Raw genomic sequence first — 18,860 nt, forward strand, 5'->3', positions numbered from 1 at the left:
GGTCCGTTACAATATGAAGTAAACTTGAGCAACAAAAAAAAAATAAGTACCATGCATCCCCGTCGGGGAATCGAACCCCGGTCTCCCGCGTGACAGGCAGGGATACTTACCACTAAGTCGTGGCCGAGTGGTTAAGGCAATGGACTTGAAATCCATTGGGGTTTCGCCGCGCAGGTTCAAATCCTGCCGACTACAGGGATTTTCACTCTTAGAAGGAGCCCATACCAGCATTATTATAACATGTTGTGACTAGGCTGTTGTTTAGCGTTTTGTAAAATTGACTACAAAAGCGTACAAGCAATATCTGATCCCCGATACGTTGTTGTCCTATTCTTAGATCAACTTCTAGCAAACCTTCTTCTTGTGCTTATATAACAGTCAGATTCACACCAGTATTGTGTAATTCAAATATAAGCAAAATAAATAGCAAAATATAGAAACATAGCCACCCGGCGGGGATTCCTGCCACTATACTAACCAGGACTAACATTGTATAATGTTGTCCAGCCACTGTGTTATTTATATGACATAGTACTAGCTGAATTTTACATGGACACACTGATTGGAAGATTTTCTCAAATTTGCTTTCCTTTACTGTATGAGAGCTGTAATGGTACCATTTATTAGCTTTTACGAGACAGACTGGAATGAAAGAAGAACGCCATAATAATTAACTACTAGGATTGGAAGAAAATTTATTGGATGGTGAGACTACTGGTTCATGGATTTTATTCAGTTTTTCGTCAGAATGTCAAATGCTGAATAAAAGGAGAATACTGGAGTGGAATACTGTCCACGGCGCGCCTTTTCAACAGTTCAACAAGCAGTAGCTGGCATTGTTGGCCGATTCAGCCATACCACCGTAACAACAACAAAGGTTCTGTCATTTTAGCACTCTCTATGGAGAACTGAGATTTCTGCATTTTGTTTTTACAAATTGGTCCATTACAATATGAAGTAAACTTGAGCAAAAAAAAAAAAAAAAGAGTACCATGCCTCCCCGTCGGGGAATCGAACCCCGGTCTCCCGCGTGACAGGCGGGGATACTTACCACTATACTAACGAGGACTGGCATTTGTGGCCATGACGCATCCATGCACACACAACTATATTGAGCAAACTGTATTTGTCCCAGGCAGCAAGGCTCGTGATAGCACCATTCGGTCACTTAACCTTGCCCACCTTGCTACAGTCTAGTCACTTTGTTTTTTATGTGACATAGTACTAGCTGAACACACCGATTAGAACATATTCTCCAATTTTCTTTTACTTTGCGGTGTGAGAGCTGTAATGGTATGAGCTTTTACGAGACAGAGTGGAATAAAAGGAGAGCTACTAGGATTGGAAGAAAATTCATTCGATGCTGAGGCGACTTACTATATGTTTACTATAGATCTGGCATGATGGCGGGCTTCTTGACACACACTTGGTGCTCACATGAGACACATAAACCAAATAGCCATAACATTATGACCACCTGCCTATTATTGTGTAGGTCCCCCTTTTGCCACCAAAACAGCCCTGCCCCATCGAGGCATGGACGCTACTAGACCTCTGATGGTGTGCTGTGGTATCTGGCACCAAGACGTTTACAGCAAATCCTTTAAGTCCTGTAAGTTGCGAGGTGGGGCCTCCATGGATCAGACTTGTTTGTCCAGCACATCCCACAGATGCTCGATTGGATTGAAATCTGGAGAATTTGGAGGCCGAGTCAACACATTGAACTCGTTGTTGTGTTCCTCAAACCAGGCCAGATCCCTTTTTACTTTGTGGCAGGGCGCATTATTCTCCTGAAAGAGGCCAATGCCATCAGGAAATATAGTGTCCATGAAAGGGTGTACATGGTCTGCAAAAATGCCCAGGTAGGTGGTACATGTCAAAGTAACATCTACATGAATGGCAGGACCCAAGGTTTCCCAGCAGAACATTGTCCAAAACATCACACTGTCTCCACCGGCTTGCCTTCTTCACATAGGGCATTCTGGTGCCATGGGTTGTCCAGGTAAGCAACGCACATGCACCTGGCCATCCACGTGATGTAAAAGAAAATGTGATTCATCAGACTAGGCTACCTTCTTGCATTGCTCCACGGTCCAGTTCTTATGCTCATGTGCCCATTGTAGGAGCTTTCGGCAGTGGACAGGGGTCAGCATGGGCACCCTGACTGAACTGCAGCCCTACACAGAACAACCTGCCATGCACTGTGTGTTCTGACACCTTTCTATCAGAACCAGCATTAACTTTCTTTCAGCAAATTGAGCTACAGTAGCTCGTCCGTTGGATTTGACCACACTGGCCAGCCTTAACCCCCATGTGCATCAATGTGCCTTGTCCACCCATGACCCTGTCGCCGGTTCACCGCTTTTCCTTCCTTGGACCACTTTTGATCGGCACTGACCACTGCAGACTGGGAACACCCGGCAAGAGCTGCAGTTTTGGAGATGCTCTCACCCAGTCGTCTAGCCATCACAACCTGGCTCTTGTCAATGTTGCTCAGATCCTTACGTTTGCCCATTCTTCCTGCTTCTAACACATCAGCTTTGAGGACAAATTGTTCACTTGCTACCAAATATATCCCACCCACTGACAGGTGCCGTGATAATAAGTTGATCAGTGTTATTCACTTCACCTGTCTGTGTGAAGTGTCATCAGCTTAACTTCCTTCCAATATTGGCTACACTGCAAGAAGACCTGCAGTCTTGGGCCAGCCTCTCCATCTAGTGGAAAGGAAGAATTAACTTTCTTTATTTGTTTTCAAACACTATATATATATATATATATATATATATATATATATATGTATTGTTATGATTTATCTGGGACAAAAGAAAATCCCAGATCAAATTTCACACCCTAATACTTCCCAAATCCAAAGCAGCCTTATTTCTACTCGCGCACCTATTCAGGAGCCTGCCACCTGCTTAGAGGCTTGGAATATTTCCTTAACCTACCGCAAAAGCAATGGATAGGGATTGAGCGCTCAGACATTAGCATCCCCTTGCGTAGACTAGCCTGGCTCATGCCACTGAACGTCCTGCACATGGTAAGTCATAATCGCTATGTCACGGCTATTAAACCTGCCTACAATGGTGCATTTCCAGATCTATAGTATAATTAGTGCTTTGAACGTTTGTAGGATTGTTAACTGTATATATATATACTTTGGCACTGAGTAGAATATATCCAAGAGTTAGTATATCTAAAAGTTCTAAAATGTATGCTTACGCAGTACTAAACCGGGTATTATGAGAGCAGCATTCTCCTTGCCAACCAACATAATGACTTTATCACACACTAAAGTAAATGCATCCTTGACGATTTATTGAGACTTTTGTAATGCTAGCACCCCCTCAACGGATTCAGAGGTGGACAGCACAGAGTAAAGCGTTTACTCTTGCAATTGGCACGAGGGTTTAATTTGTAAAAGTGTAAATCCAGCAGAACAATCAAAACTAGTAAAGTCAGGCCTCCCTTTATTGCACATTAAAGTAAATGCATCCTTGACGATTTATTGAGACTTATGTAATGCTAGCACCCCTCAACGGATTCAGAGGTGGACAGCGCAGAGTAAGGGGTTTACTCTTGCAATTGGCATGAGGGTTTAATTTGTAAAGGTGTAAACCCAGCAGAACAATCATAAATAGTAAAGTAAGGCCTCCCCATTGGGAATTTGAACCACTGTCTCTACTGCATGAGAGGCGGGGATTCTAACCACTATAACAATGACTGTCTTACTGCATCTGTTCTCAAAAGTTCTAAAACCTTCATCATTGACTTACCTTAGCCACATACAAAACTTTTGTGAGGCAAGGTTTGTATGCTGGAACAGCTTATGAACACGTTAAGATTTCAGGCTGTGCTAATAAGGATAGCGACTGGGATCGAACCCGCGACCTTGGCGCCACGCTCTAACCAACTGAGCTAACCGGCCTTCTGTGTTGAGGCAAACGTGGCATAGTCCAAAGAGAACTCCTACTGTCCACGGCCCGCCCTTTCAACAGTTCAACGAGCAGTAGCTGGCATTGTTGGCCGATTCAGCCATACCACCGTAACAACAACAAAGGTTCTGTCATTTTAGCACTCTCTATGGACGCAGCCCATATTGACTTGCAAAAGCTAATTCTTCAGCCAATTTTGTTGAAGTTCTAAATACATATGACTACCATGCCTCAAATAGACATGGACACAAAATAATCCAGCTTGAAATCCTTAACATGTTCATGTTCTAATTTCTCTGAAATCCATCTTTTACTACAAATGTTCGCAACGGATAGCTGTAAATGAGCGGAAATCAAACTTTCTAGAATGCACAATATGTAAAGTAGCACAAAACAGAATTAACGTTTGGATGCTGCAAGTTCATTCAAATGCTTTTGAATTTGATGGAAAGAAATTGAGCAACATAGTAACGGTAAATTTTTAATCTCTGCATGTTCAGTGCGAAAGTAAAAATATTGGAACACAAAGGCTCCTTCCAACAGCATGTTAGCGTGTAGTCGTGGCCGAGTGGTTAAGGCGATGGACTTGAAATCCATTGGGGTTTCCCCGCGCAGGTTCAAATCCTGCATTTTGTTTTTACAAATTGGTCCATTACAATATGAAGTAAACTTGAGCAACAAAAAAAAAAAAAAGAGTACCATGCCTCCCCATCGGGGAATCGAACCCCGGTCTCCCGCGTGACAGGCGGGGATACTTACCACTATACTAACGAGGACTGGCATTGGTGGGCATGACGCATCCATGCACACACAACTATATTGAGCCAACTGTATTTGTCCCAGGCAGCAAGGCTCGTGATAGCACCATTCGGTCACTTAACCTTGCCCACCTTGCTACAGTCTAGTCACTTTGTTTTTTATGTGACATAGTACTAGCTGAACACACCGATTAGAACATATTCTCCAATTTTCTTTTACTTTGCGGTGTGAGAGCTGTAATGGTATGAGCTTTTACGAGACAGAGTGGAATAAAAGGAGAGCTACTAGGATTGGAAGAAAATTCATTCGATGCTGAGGCGACTTACTATATGTTTACTATAGATCTGGCATGATGGCGGGCTTCTTGACACACACTTGGTGTCGTGGGTTTGATATAAAGAGTGTGTGGGAGAAGGATTGTATGCTACAACTGCTCACACACGCACATGTGTACGCCTAATTCCGTGAGTAGTCGTGGCCGAGTGGTTAAGGCGATGGGCTAGAAATCCATTGGGGTCTCCCCGCGCAGGTTCGAATCCTGCCGACTACGACCCTTTTCTCTTAGTGTGTATAAATTCGCAGCAAGCTCTTTTTTTTCTTTTTTTTACCCGTAACGCCAAATATCTCAGTTTTCAAAATACGAGAACTGAGATTTCTGCATTTTGTTTTTACAAATTGGTCCGTTACAATATGAAGTAAACTTGAGCAACAAAAAAAAAATAAGTACCATGCATCCCCGGTCTCCCGCGTGACAGGCAGGGATACTTACCACTACGTCGTGGCTGAGTGGTTAAGGCAATGGACTTGAAATCCATTGGAGTTTCGCTGCGCAGGTTCAAATCCTGCCGACTACAGGGATTTTCACTCTTAGAAGGAGCCCATACCAGCATTATTATAACATGTTGTGACTAGGCTGTTGTTTAGCGTTTTGTAAAATTGACTACAAAAGCGTACAAGCAATATCTGATCCCCGATACGTTGTTGTCCTATTCTTAGATCAACTTCTAGCAAACCTTCTTCTTGTGCTTATATAACAGTCAGATTGACACCAGTATTGTGTAATTCAAATATAAGCAAAATAAATAGCAAAATATAGAAACATAGCCACCCAGCGGGGATTCCTGCCACTATACTAACCAGGACTAGCATTGTATAATGTTGTCCAGCCACTGTGTTATTTATATGACATAGTACTAGCTGAATTTTACATGGACACACTGATTGGAAGATTTTCTCAAATTTGCTTTCCTTTACTGTATGAGAGCTGTAATGGTACCATTTATTAGCTTTTACGAGACAGAGTGGAATGAAAGAAGAACGCCATAATAATTAACTACTAGGATTGGAAGAAAATTTATTGGATGGTGAGACTACTGGTTCATGGATTTTATTCAGTTTTTCGTCAGAATGTCAAATGCTGAATAAAAGGAGAATACTGGAGTGGAATACTGTCCACGGCGCGCCTTTTCAACAGTTCAACAAGCAGTAGCTGGCATTGTTGGCCGATTCAGCCATACCACCGTAACAACAACAAAGGTTCTGTCATTTTAGCACTCTCTATGGAGAACTGAGATTTCTGCATTTTGTTTTTACAAATTGGTCCATTACAATATGAAGTAAACTTGAGCAAAAAAAAAAAAAAAAGAGTACCATGCCTCCCCGTCGGGGAATCGAACCCCGGTCTCCCGCGTGACAGGCGGGGATACTTACCACTATACTAACGAGGACTGGCATTTGTGGGCATGACGCATCCATGCACACACAACTATATTGAGCAAACTGTATTTGTCCCAGGCAGCAAGGCTCGTGATAGCACCATTCGGTCACTTAACCTTGCCCACCTTGCTACAGTCTAGTCACTTTGTTTTTTATGTGACATAGTACTAGCTGAACACACCGATTAGAACATATTCTCCAATTTTCTTTTACTTTGCGGTGTGAGAGCTGTAATGGTATGAGCTTTTACGAGACAGAGTGGAATAAAAGGAGAGCTACTAGGATTGGAAGAAAATTCATTCGATGCTGAGGCGACTTACTATATGTTTACTATAGATCTGGCATGATGGCGGGCTTCTTGACACACACTTGGTGCTCACATGAGACACATAAACCAAATAGCCATAACATTATGACCACCTGCCTATTATTGTGTAGGTCCCCCTTTTGCCACCAAAACAGCCCTGCCCCATCGAGGCATGGACGCTACTAGACCTCTGATGGTGTGCTGTGGTATCTGGCACCAAGACGTTTACAGCAAATCCTTTAAGTCCTGTAAGTTGCGAGGTGGGGCCTCCATGGATCAGACTTGTTTGTCCAGCACATCCCACAGATGCTCGATTGGATTGAAATCTGGAGAATTTGGAGGCCGAGTCAACACATTGAACTCGTTGTTGTGTTCCTCAAACCAGGCCAGATCCATTTTTACTTTGTGGCAGGGCGCATTATTCTCCTGAAAGAGGCCAATGCCATCAGGAAATATAGTGTCCATGAAAGGGTGTACATGGTCTGCAAAAATGCCCAGGTAGGTGGTACATGTCAAAGTAACATCTACATGAATGGCAGGACCCAAGGTTTCCCAGCAGAACATTGTCCAAAACATCACACTGTCTCCACCGGCTTGCCTTCTTCACATAGGGCATTCTGGTGCCATGGGTTGTCCAGGTAAGCAACGCACATGCACCTGGCCATCCACGTGATGTAAAAGAAAATGTGATTCATCAGACTAGGCTACCTTCTTGCATTGCTCCACGGTCCAGGTCTTATGCTCATGTGCCCATTGTAGGAGCTTTCGGCAGTGGACAGGGGTCAGCATGGGCACCCTGACTGAACTGCAGCCCTACACAGAACAACCTGCCATGCACTGTGTGTTCTGACACCTTTCTATCAGAACCAGCATTAACTTTCTTTCAGCAAATTGAGCTACAGTAGCTCGTCCGTTGGATTTGACCACACTGGCCAGCCTTAACCCCCATGTGCATCAATGTGCCTTGTCCACCCATGACCCTGTCGCCGGTTCACCGCTTTTCCTTCCTTGGACCACTTTTGATAGGCACTGACCACTGCAGACTGGGAACACCCGGCAAGAGCTGCAGTTTTGGAGATGCTCTCACCCAGTCGTCTAGCCATCACAACCTGGCTCTTGTCAATGTTGCTCAGATCCTTACGTTTTCCCATTCTTCCTGCTTCTAACACATCAGCTTTGAGGACAAATTGTTTACTTGCTACCAAATATATCCCACCCACTGACAGGTGCCGTGATAATAAGTTGATCAGTGTTATTCACTTCACCTGTCTGTGTGAAGTGTCATCAGCTTAACTTCCTTCCAATATTGGCTACACTGCAAGAAGACCTGCAGTCTTGGGCCAGCCTCTCCATCTAGTGGAAAGGAAGAATTAACTTTCTTTATTTGTTTTCAAACACTATATATATATATATATATATATATATATATATATATATATATATATATATATATATGTATTGTTATGATTTATCTGGGACAAAAGAAAATCCCAGATCAAATTTCACACCCTAATACTTCCCAAATCCAAAGCAGCCTTATTCCTACTCGCGCACCTATTCAGGAGCCTGCCACCTGCTTAGAGGCTTGGAATATTTCCTTAACCTACCGCAAAAGCAATGGATAGGGATTGAGCGCTCAGACATTAGCATCCCCTTGCATAGACTAGCCTGGCTCATGCCACTGGACGTCCTGCACATGGTAAGTCATAATCGCTATGTCACGGCTATTAAACCTGCCTACAATGGTGCATTTCCAGATCTATAGTATAATTAGTGCTTTGAACGTTTGTAGGATTGTTAACTGTATATATATATACTTTGGCACTGAGTAGAATATATCCAAGAGTTAGTATATCTAAAAGTTCTAAAATGTATGCTTACGCAGTACTAAACCGGGTATTATGAGAGCAGCATTCTCCTTGCCAACCAACATAATGACTTTATCACACACTAAAGTAAATGCATCCTTGACGATTTATTGAGACTTTTGTAATGCTAGCACCCCCTCAACGGATTCAGAGGTGGACAGCACAGAGTAAAGCGTTTACTCTTGCAATTGGCACGAGGGTTTAATTTGTAAAAGTGTAAATCCAGCAGAACAATCAAAACTAGTAAAGTCAGGCCTCCCTTTATTGTACATTAAAGTAAATGCATCCTTGACGATTTATTGAGACTTATGTAATGCTAGCACCCCTCAACGGATTCAGAGGTGGACAGCGCAGAGTAAGGGGTTTACTCTTGCAATTGGCATGAGGGTTTAATTTGTAAAGGTGTAAACCCAGCAGAACAATCATAAATAGTAAAGTAAGGCCTCCCCATTGGGAATTTGAACCACTGTCTCTATTGCATGAGAGGCGGGGATTCTAACCACTATAACAATGACTGTCTTACTGCATCTGTTCTCAAAAGTTCTAAAACCTTCATCATTGACTTACCTTAGCCACATACAAAACTTTTGTGAGGCAAGGTTTGTATGCTGGAACAGCTTATGAACACGTTAAGATTTCAGGCTGTGCTAATAAGGATAGTGACTGGGATTGAACCCGCGACCTTGGCGCCACGCTCTAACCAACTGAGCTAACCGGCCTTCCGTGTTGAGGCAAACGTGGCATAGTCCAAGGAGAACTCCTACTGTCCACGGCGCGCCTTTTCAACAGTTCAACAAGCAGTAGCTGGCATTGTTGGCCGATTCAGCCATACCACCGTAACAACAACAAAGGTTCTGTCATTTTAGCACTCTCTATGGACGCAGCCCATATTGACTTGCAAAAGCTAATTCTTCAGCCAATTTTGTTGAAGTTCTAAATACATATGACTACCATGCCTCAAATAGACATGGACACAAAATAATCCAGCTTGAAATCCTTAACATGTTCATGTTCTAATTTCTCTGAAATCCATCTTTTACTACAAATGTTCGCAACGGATAGCTGTAAATGAGCGGAAATCAAACTTTCTAGAATGCACAATATGTAAAGTAGCACAAAACAGAATTAACGTTTGGATGCTGCAAGTTCATTCAAATGCTTTTGAATTTGATGGAAAGAAATTGAGCAACATAGTAACGGTAAATTTTTAATCTCTGCATGTTCAGTGCGAAAGTAAAAATATTGGAACACAAAGGCTCCTTCCAACAGCATGTTAGCGTATAGTTGTGGCTGAGTGGTTAAGGCGATGGACTTGAAATCCATTGGGGTTTCCCCGCGCAGGTTCAAATCCTGAAGACTACGGGGATTTTCACTCTTAGAAGGAGCCCATACCAGCATTATTATAACATGTTGTGACTAGGCTGTTGTTTAGCGTTTTGTAAAATTGACTACAAAAGCGTACAAGCAATATCTGATCCCGGATACGTTGTTGTCCTATTCTTAGATCAACTTCTAGCAAACCTTCTTCTTGTGCTTATATAACAGTCAGATTGACACCAGTATTGTGTAATTCAAATATAAGCAAAATAAATAGCAAAATATAGAAACATAGCCACCCGGCGGGGATTCCTGCCACTATACTAACCAGGACTAGCATTGTATAATGTTGTCCAGCCACTGTGTTATTTATATGACATAGTACTAGCTGAATTGTACATGGACACACTGATTGGAAGATTTTCTCAAATTTGCTTTCCTTTACTGTATGAGAGCTGTAATGGTACCATTTATTAGCTTTTACGAGACAGAGTGGAATGAAAGAAGAACGCCATAATAATTAACTACTAGGATTGGAAGAAAATTTATTGGATGGTGAGACTACTGGTTCATGGATTTTATTCAGTTTTTCGTCAGAATGTCAAATGCTGAATAAAAGGAGAATACTGGAGTGGAATACTGTCCACGGCGCGCCTTTTCAACAGTTCAACAAGCAGTAGCTGGCATTGTTGGCCGATTCAGCCATACCACCGTAACAACAACAAAGGTTCTGTCATTTTAGCACTCTCTATTGAGAACTGAGATTTCTGCATTTTGTTTTTACAAATTGGTCCATTACAATATGAAGTAAACTTGAGCAACAAAAAAAAAAAAAAGAGTACCATGCCTCCCCGTCGGGGAATCGAACCCCGGTCTCCCGCGTGACAGGCGGGGATACTTACCACTATACTAACGAGGACTGGCATTGGTGGGCATGACGCATCCATGCACACACAACTATATTGAGCAAACTGTATTTGTCCCAGGCAGCAAGGCTCGTGATAGCACCATTCGGTCACTTAACCTTGCCCACCTTGCTACAGTCTAGTCACTTTGTTTTTTATGTGACATAGTACTAGCTGAACACACAGATTAGAACATATTCTCCAATTTTCTTTTACTTTGCGGTGTGAGAGCTGTAATGGTACTGTTTATGAGCTTTTACGAGACAGAGTGGAATAAAAGGAGAGCTACTAGGATTGGAAGAAAATTCATTCGATGCTGAGGCGACTTACTATATGTTTACTATAGATCTGGCATGATGGCGGGTTTCTTGACACACACTTGGTGTCGTGGGTTTGATATAAAGAGTGTGTGGGAGAAGGATTGTATGCTACAACTGCTCACACACGCACATGTGTACGCCTAATTCCGTGAGTAGTCGTGGCCGAGTGGTTAAGGCGATGGACTAGAAATCCATTGGGGTCTCCCTGCGCAGGTTCGAATCCTGCCGACTACGACCCTTTTCTCTTAGTGTGTATAAATTCGCAGCAAGCTCTTTTTTTTCTTTTTTTTACCCGTAACGCCAAATATCTCAGTTTTCAAAATACGAGAACTGAGATTTCTGCATTTTGTTTTTACAAATTGGTCCGTTACAATATGAAGTAAACTTGAGCAACAAAAAAAAAATAAGTACCATGCATCCCCGTCGGGGAATCGAACCCCGGTCTCCCGCGTGACAGGCAGGGATACTTACCACTAAGTCGTGGCTGAGTGGTTAAGGCAATGGACTTGAAATCCATTGGGGTTTCGCCGCGCAGGTTCAAATCCTGCCGACTACAGGGATTTTCACTCTTAGTAGGAGCCCATACCAGCATTATTATAACATGTTGTGACTAGGCTGTTGTTTAGCGTTTTGTAAAATTGACTACAAAAGCGTACAAGCAATATCTGATCCCCGATACGTTGTTGTCCTATTCTTAGATCAACTTCTAGCAAACCTTCTTCTTGTGCTTATATAACAGTCAGATTGACACCAGTATTGTGTAATTCAAATATAAGCAAAATAAATAGCAAAATATAGAAACATAGCCACCCGGCGGGGATTCCTGCCACTATACTAACCAGGACTAACATTGTATAATGTTGTCCAGCCACTGTGTTATTTATATGACATAGTACTAGCTGAATTTTACATGGACACACTGATTGGAAGATTTTCTCAAATTTGCTTTCCTTTACTGTATGAGAGCTGTAATGGTACCATTTATTAGCTTTTACGAGACAGAGTGGAATGAAAGAAGAACGCCATAATAATTAACTACTAGGATTGGAAGAAAATTTATTGGATGGTGAGACTACTGGTTCATGGATTTTATTCAGTTTTTCGTCAGAATGTCAAATGCTGAATAAAAGGAGAATACTGGAGTGGAATACTGTCCACGGCGCGCCTTTTCAACAGTTCAACAAGCAGTAGCTGGCATTGTTGGCCGATTCAGCCATACCAACGTAACAACAACAAAGGTTCTGTCATTTTAGCACTCTCTATGGAGAACTGAGATTTCTGCATTTTGTTTTTACAAATTGGTCCATTACAATATGAAGTAAACTTGAGCAACCAAAAAAAAAAAAAAAGAGTACCATGCCTCCCCGTCGGGGAATCGAACCCCGGTCTCCCGCGTGACAGGCGGGGATACTTACCACTATACTAACGAGGACTGGCATTGGTGGGCATGACGCATCCATGCACACACAACTATATTGAGCCAACTGTATTTGTCCCAGGCAGCAAGGCTCGTGATAGCACCATTCGGTCACTTAACCTTGCCCACCTTGCTACAGTCTAGTCACTTTGTTTTTTATGTGACATAGTACTAGCTGAACACACCGATTAGAACATATTCTCCAATTTTCTTTTACTTTGCGGTGTGAGAGCTGTAATGGTATGAGCTTTTACGAGACAGAGTGGAATAAAAGGAGAGCTACTAGGATTGGAAGAAAATTCATTCGATGCTGAGGCGACTTACTATATGTTTACTATAGATCTGGCATGATGGCGGGCTTCTTGACACACACTTGGTGCTCACATGAGACACATAAACCAAATAGCCATAACATTATGACCACCTGCCTATTATTGTGTAGGTCCCCCTTTTGCCACCAAAACAGCCCTGCCCCATCGAGGCATGGACGCTACTAGACCTCTGATGGTGTGCTGTGGTATCTGGCACCAAGACGTTTACAGCAAATCCTTTAAGTCCTGTAAGTTGCGAGGTGGGGCCTCCATGGATCAGACTTGTTTGTCCAGCACATCCCACAGATGCTCGATTGGATTGAAATCTGGAGAATTTGGAGGCCGAGTCAACACATTGAACTCGTTGTTGTGTTCCTCAAACCAGGCCAGATCCCTTTTTACTTTGTGGCAGGGCGCATTATTCTCCTGAAAGAGGCCAATGCCATCAGGAAATATAGTGTCCATGAAAGGGTGTACATGGTCTGCAAAAATGCCCAGGTAGGTGGTACATGTCAAAGTAACATCTACATGAATGGCAGGACCCAAGGTTTCCCAGCAGAACATTGTCCAAAACATCACACTGTCTCCACCGGCTTGCCTTCTTCACATAGGGCATTCTGGTGCCATGGGTTGTCCAGGTAAGCAACGCACATGCACCTGGCCATCCACGTGATGTAAAAGAAAATGTGATTCATCAGACTAGGCTACCTTCTTGCATTGCTCCACGGTCCAGTTCTTATGCTCATGTGCCCATTGTAGGAGCTTTCGGCAGTGGACAGGGGTCAGCATGGGCACCCTGACTGAACTGCAGCCCTACACAGAACAACCTGCCATGCACTGTGTGTTCTGACACCTTTCTATCAGAACCAGCATTAACTTTCTTTCAGCAAATTGAGCTACAGTAGCTCGTCCGTTGGATTTGACCACACTGGCCAGCCTTAACCCCCATGTGCATCAATGTGCCTTGTCCACCCATGACCCTGTCGCCGGTTCACCGCTTTTCCTTCCTTGGACCACTTTTGATCGGCACTGACCACTGCAGACTGGGAACACCCGGCAAGAGCTGCAGTTTTGGAGATGCTCTCACCCAGTCGTCTAGCCATCACAACCTGGCTCTTGTCAATGTTGCTCAGATCCTTACGTTTGCCCATTCTTCCTGCTTCTAACACATCAGCTTTGAGGACAAATTGTTCACTTGCTACCAAATATATCCCACCCACTGACAGGTGCCGTGATAATAAGTTGATCAGTGTTATTCACTTCACCTGTCTGTGTGAAGTGTCATCAGCTTAACTTCCTTCCAATATTGGCTACACTGCAAGAAGACCTGCAGTCTTGGGCCAGCCTCTCCATCTAGTGGAAAGGAAGAATTAACTTTCTTTATTTGTTTTCAAACACTATATATATACTATATATATATATATATATATATATATATATATATATATGTATTGTTATGATTTATCTGGGACAAAAGAAAATCCCAGATCAAATTTCACACCCTAATACTTCCCAAATCCAAAGCAGCCTTATTTCTACTCGCGCACCTATTCAGGAGCCTGCCACCTGCTTAGAGGCTTGGAATATTTCCTTAACCTACCGCAAAAGCAATGGATAGGGATTGAGCGCTCAGACATTAGCATCCCCTTGCGTAGACTAGCCTGGCTCATGCCACTGAACGTCCTGCACATGGTAAGTCATAATCGCTATGTCACGGCTATTAAACCTGCCTACAATGGTGCATTTCCAGATCTATAGTATAATTAGTGCTTTGAACGTTTGTAGGATTGTTAACTGTATATATATATACTTTGGCACTGAGTAGAATATATCCAAGAGTTAGTATATCTAAAAGTTCTAAAATGTATGCTTACGCAGTACTAAACCGGGTATTATGAGAGCAGCATTCTCCTTGCCAACCAACATAATGACTTTATCACACACTAAAGTAAATGCATCCTTGACGATTTATTGAGACTTTTGTAATGCTAGCACCCCCTCAACGGATTCAGAGGTGGACAGCACAGAGTAAAGCGTTTACTCTTGCAATTGGCACGAGGGTTTAATTTGTAAAAGTGTAAATCCAGCAGAACAATCAAAACTAGTAAAGTCAGGCCTCCCTTTATTGCACATTAAAGTAAATGCATCCTTGACGATTTATTGAGACTTATGTAATGCTAGCACCCCTCAACGGATTCAGAGGTGGACAGCGCAGAGTAAGGGGTTTACTCTTGCAATTGGCATGAGGGTTTAATTTGTAAAGGTGTAAACCCAGCAGAACAATCATAAATAGTAAAGTAAGGCCTCCCCATTGGGAATTTGAACCACTGTCTCTACTGCATGAGAGGCGGGGATTCTAACCACTATAACAATGACTGTCTTACTGCATCTGTTCTCAAAAGTTCTAAAACCTTCATCATTGACTTACCTTAGCCACATACAAAACTTTTGTGAGGCAAGGTTTGTATGCTGGAACAGCTTATGAACACGTTAAGATTTCAGGCTGTGCTAATAAGGATAGCGACTGGGATCGAACCCGCGACCTTGGCGCCACGCTCTAACCAACTGAGCTAACCGGCCTTCTGTGTTGAGGCAAACGTGGCATAGTCCAAAGAGAACTCCTACTGTCCACGGCCCGCCCTTTCAACAGTTCAACGAGCAGTAGCTGGCATTGTTGGCCGATTCAGCCATACCACCGTAACAACAACAAAGGTTCTGTCATTTTAGCACTCTCTATGGACGCAGCCCATATTGACTTGCAAAAGCTAATTCTTCAGCCAATTTTGTTGAAGTTCTAAATACATATGACTACCATGCCTCAAATAGACATGGACACAAAATAATCCAGCTTGAAATCCTTAACATGTTCATGTTCTAATTTCTCTGAAATCCATCTTTTACTACAAATGTTCGCAACGGATAGCTGTAAATGAGCGGAAATCAAACTTTCTAGAATGCACAATATGTAAAGTAGCACAAAACAGAATTAACGTTTGGATGCTGCAAGTTCATTCAAATGCTTTTGAATTTGATGGAAAGAAATTGAGCAACATAGTAACGGTAAATTTTTAATCTCTGCATGTTCAGTGCGAAAGTAAAAATATTGGAACACAAAGGCTCCTTCCAACAGCATGTTAGCGTGTAGTCGTGGCCGAGTGGTTAAGGCGATGGACTTGAAATCCATTGGGGTTTCCCCGCGCAGGTTCAAATCCTGCATTTTGTTTTTACAAATTGGTCCATTACAATATGAAGTAAACTTGAGCAACAAAAAAAAAAAAAAAGAGTACCATGCCTCCCCGTCGGGGAATCGAACCCCGGTCTCCCGCGTGACAGGCGGGGATACTTACCACTATACTAACGAGGACTGGCATTGGTGGGCATGACGCATCCATGCACACACAACTATATTGAGCCAACTGTATTTGTCCCAGGCAGCAAGGCTCGTGATAGCACCATTCGGTCACTTAACCTTGCCCACCTTGCTACAGTCTAGTCACTTTGTTTTTTATGTGACATAGTACTAGCTGAACACACCGATTAGAACATATTCTCCAATTTTCTTTTACTTTGCGGTGTGAGAGCTGTAATGGTATGAGCTTTTACGAGACAGAGTGGAATAAAAGGAGAGCTACTAGGATTGGAAGAAAATTCATTCGATGCTGAGGCGACTTACTATATGTTTACTATAGATCTGGCATGATGGCGGGCTTCTTGACACACACTTGGTGCTCACATGAGACACATAAACCAAATAGCCATAACATTATGACCACCTGCCTATTATTGTGTAGGTCCCCCTTTTGCCACCAAAACAGCCCTGCCCCATCGAGGCATGGACGCTACTAGACCTCTGATGGTGTGCTGTGGTATCTGGCACCAAGACGTTTACAGCAAATCCTTTAAGTCCTGTAAGTTGCGAGGTGGGGCCTCCATGGATCAGACTTGTTTGTCCAGCACATCCCACAGATGCTCGATTGGATTGAAATCTGGAGAATTTGGAGGCCGAGTCAACACATTGAACTCGTTGTTGTGTTCCTCAAACCAGGCCAGATCCCTTTTTACTTTGTGGCAGGGCGCATTATTCTCCTGAAAGAGGCCAATGCCATCAGGAAATATAGTGTCCATGAAAGGGTGTACATGGTCTGCAAAAATGCCCAGGTAGGTGGTACATGTCAAAGTAACATCTACATGAATGGCAGGACCCAAGGTTTCCCAGCAGAACATTGTCCAAAACATCACACTGTCTCCACCGGCTTGCCTTCTTCACATAGGGCATTCTGGTGCCATGGGTTGTCCAGGTAAGCAACGCACATGCACCTGGCCATCCACGTGATGTAAAAGAAAATGTGATTCATCAGACTAGGCTACCTTCTTGCATTGCTCCACGGTCCAGGTCTTATGCTCATGTGCCCATTGTAGGAGCTTTCGGCAGTGGACAGGGGTCAGCATGGGCACCCTGACTGAACTGCAGCCCTACACAGAACAACCTGCCATGCACTGTGTGTTCTGACACCTTTCTATCAGAACCAGCATTAACTTTCTTTCAGCAAATTGAGCTACAGTAGCTCGTCCGTTGGATTTGACCACACTGGCCAGCCTTAACCCCCATGTGCATCAATGTGCCTTGTCCACCCATGACCCTGTCGCCGGTTCACCGCTTTTCCTTCCTTGGACCACTTTTGATAGGCACTGACCACTGCAGACTGGGAACACCCGGCAAGAGCTGCAGTTTTGGAGATGCTCTCACCCAGTCGTCTAGCCATCACAACCTGGCTCTTGTCAATGTTGCTCAGATCCTTACGTTTTCCCATTCTTCCTGCTTCTAACACATCAGCTTTGAGGACAAATTGTTTACTTGCTACCAAATATATCCCACCCACTGACAGGTGCCGTGATAATAAGTTGATCAGTGTTATTCACTTCACCTGTCTGTGTGAAGTGTCATCAGCTTAACTTCCTTCCAATATTGGCTACACTGCAAGAAGACCTGCAGTCTTGGGCCAGCCTCTCCATCTAGTGGAAAGGAAGAATTAACTTTCTTTATTTGTTTTCAAACACTATATATATATATATATATATATATATATATATATGTATTGTTATGATTTATCTGGGACAAAAGAAAATCCCAGATCAAATTTCACACCCTAATACTTCCCAAATCCAAAGCAGCCTTATTCCTACTCGCGCACCTATTCAGGAGCCTGCCACCTGCTTAGAGGCTTGGAATATTTCCTTAACCTACCGCAAAAGCAATGGATAGGGATTGAGCGCTCAGACATTAGCATCCCCTTGCGTAGACTAGCCTGGCTCATGCCACTGAACGTCCTGCACATGGTAAGTCATAATCGCTATGTCACGGCTATTAAACCTGCCTACAATGGTGCATTTCCAGATCTATAGTATAATTAGTGCTTTGAACGTTTGTAGGATTGTTAACTGTATATATATATACTTTGGCACTGAGTAGAATATATCCAAGAGTTAGTATATCTAAAAGTTCTAAAATGTATGCTTACGCAGTACTAAACCGGGTATTATGAGAGCAGCATTCTCCTTGCCAACCAACATAATGACTTTATCACACACTAAAGTAAATGCATCCTTGACGATTTATTGAGACTTTTGTAATGCTAGCACCCCCTCAACGGATTCAGAGGTGGACAGCACAGAGTAAAGCGTTTACTCTTGCAATTGGCACGAGGGTTTAATTTGTAAAAGTGTAAATCCAGCAGAACAATCAAAACTAGTAAAGTCAGGCCTCCCTTTATTGCACATTAAAGTAAATGCATCCTTGACGATTTATTGAGACTTATGTAATGCTAGCACCCCTCAACGGATTCAGAGGTGGACAGCGCAGAGTAAGGGGTTTACTCTTGCAATTGGCATGAGGGTTTAATTTGTAAAGGTGTAAACCCAGCAGAACAATCATAAATAGTAAAGTAAGGCCTCCCCATTGGGAATTTGAACCACTGTCTCTACTGCATGAGAGGCGGGGATTC

The 18,860-nt window shown here is 43.0% G+C and overlaps 11 non-coding genes across 11 annotated transcripts; 5 read left to right on the forward strand and 6 right to left on the reverse strand.

Annotated features, from left to right (window-relative positions):
• Window positions 1–996: 996 nt before the first annotated feature.
• TRNAD-GUC (transfer RNA aspartic acid (anticodon GUC)) lies at window positions 997–1,068 on the reverse strand. Its single transcript has one exon. It is a non-coding gene; the product is annotated as a tRNA-Asp (tRNA).
• Window positions 1,069–4,492: 3,424 nt separating this feature from the next.
• On the forward strand, window positions 4,493–4,580 carry TRNAS-UGA (transfer RNA serine (anticodon UGA)). Its single transcript has one exon. It is a non-coding gene; the product is annotated as a tRNA-Ser (tRNA).
• A 62-nt stretch (window positions 4,581–4,642) lies between these two features.
• Window positions 4,643–4,714, reverse strand: TRNAD-GUC (transfer RNA aspartic acid (anticodon GUC)). The gene has a single exon. It is a non-coding gene; the product is annotated as a tRNA-Asp (tRNA).
• A 451-nt stretch (window positions 4,715–5,165) lies between these two features.
• Window positions 5,166–5,247, forward strand: TRNAS-AGA (transfer RNA serine (anticodon AGA)). The gene has a single exon. It is a non-coding gene; the product is annotated as a tRNA-Ser (tRNA).
• Window positions 5,248–6,352: 1,105 nt separating this feature from the next.
• TRNAD-GUC (transfer RNA aspartic acid (anticodon GUC)) lies at window positions 6,353–6,424 on the reverse strand. Its single transcript has one exon. It is a non-coding gene; the product is annotated as a tRNA-Asp (tRNA).
• Window positions 6,425–9,868: 3,444 nt separating this feature from the next.
• On the forward strand, window positions 9,869–9,950 carry TRNAS-UGA (transfer RNA serine (anticodon UGA)). The gene has a single exon. It is a non-coding gene; the product is annotated as a tRNA-Ser (tRNA).
• An 802-nt stretch (window positions 9,951–10,752) lies between these two features.
• TRNAD-GUC (transfer RNA aspartic acid (anticodon GUC)) lies at window positions 10,753–10,824 on the reverse strand. The gene has a single exon. It is a non-coding gene; the product is annotated as a tRNA-Asp (tRNA).
• Window positions 10,825–11,282: 458 nt separating this feature from the next.
• TRNAS-AGA (transfer RNA serine (anticodon AGA)) lies at window positions 11,283–11,364 on the forward strand. Its single transcript has one exon. It is a non-coding gene; the product is annotated as a tRNA-Ser (tRNA).
• A 1,126-nt stretch (window positions 11,365–12,490) lies between these two features.
• TRNAD-GUC (transfer RNA aspartic acid (anticodon GUC)) lies at window positions 12,491–12,562 on the reverse strand. The gene has a single exon. It is a non-coding gene; the product is annotated as a tRNA-Asp (tRNA).
• Window positions 12,563–15,999: 3,437 nt separating this feature from the next.
• Window positions 16,000–16,087, forward strand: TRNAS-UGA (transfer RNA serine (anticodon UGA)). The gene has a single exon. It is a non-coding gene; the product is annotated as a tRNA-Ser (tRNA).
• Window positions 16,088–16,150: 63 nt separating this feature from the next.
• Window positions 16,151–16,222, reverse strand: TRNAD-GUC (transfer RNA aspartic acid (anticodon GUC)). Its single transcript has one exon. It is a non-coding gene; the product is annotated as a tRNA-Asp (tRNA).
• Window positions 16,223–18,860: the final 2,638 nt, after the last annotated feature.

The sequence above is a fragment of the Sceloporus occidentalis genome, unplaced genomic scaffold (assembly GCF_023333645.1).
Source record: "Sceloporus occidentalis isolate IW3139 unplaced genomic scaffold, rSceOcc1.0.p SCAF_22, whole genome shotgun sequence".
NCBI classification, from domain to species: Eukaryota; Metazoa; Chordata; class Lepidosauria; order Squamata; family Phrynosomatidae; genus Sceloporus; species Sceloporus occidentalis.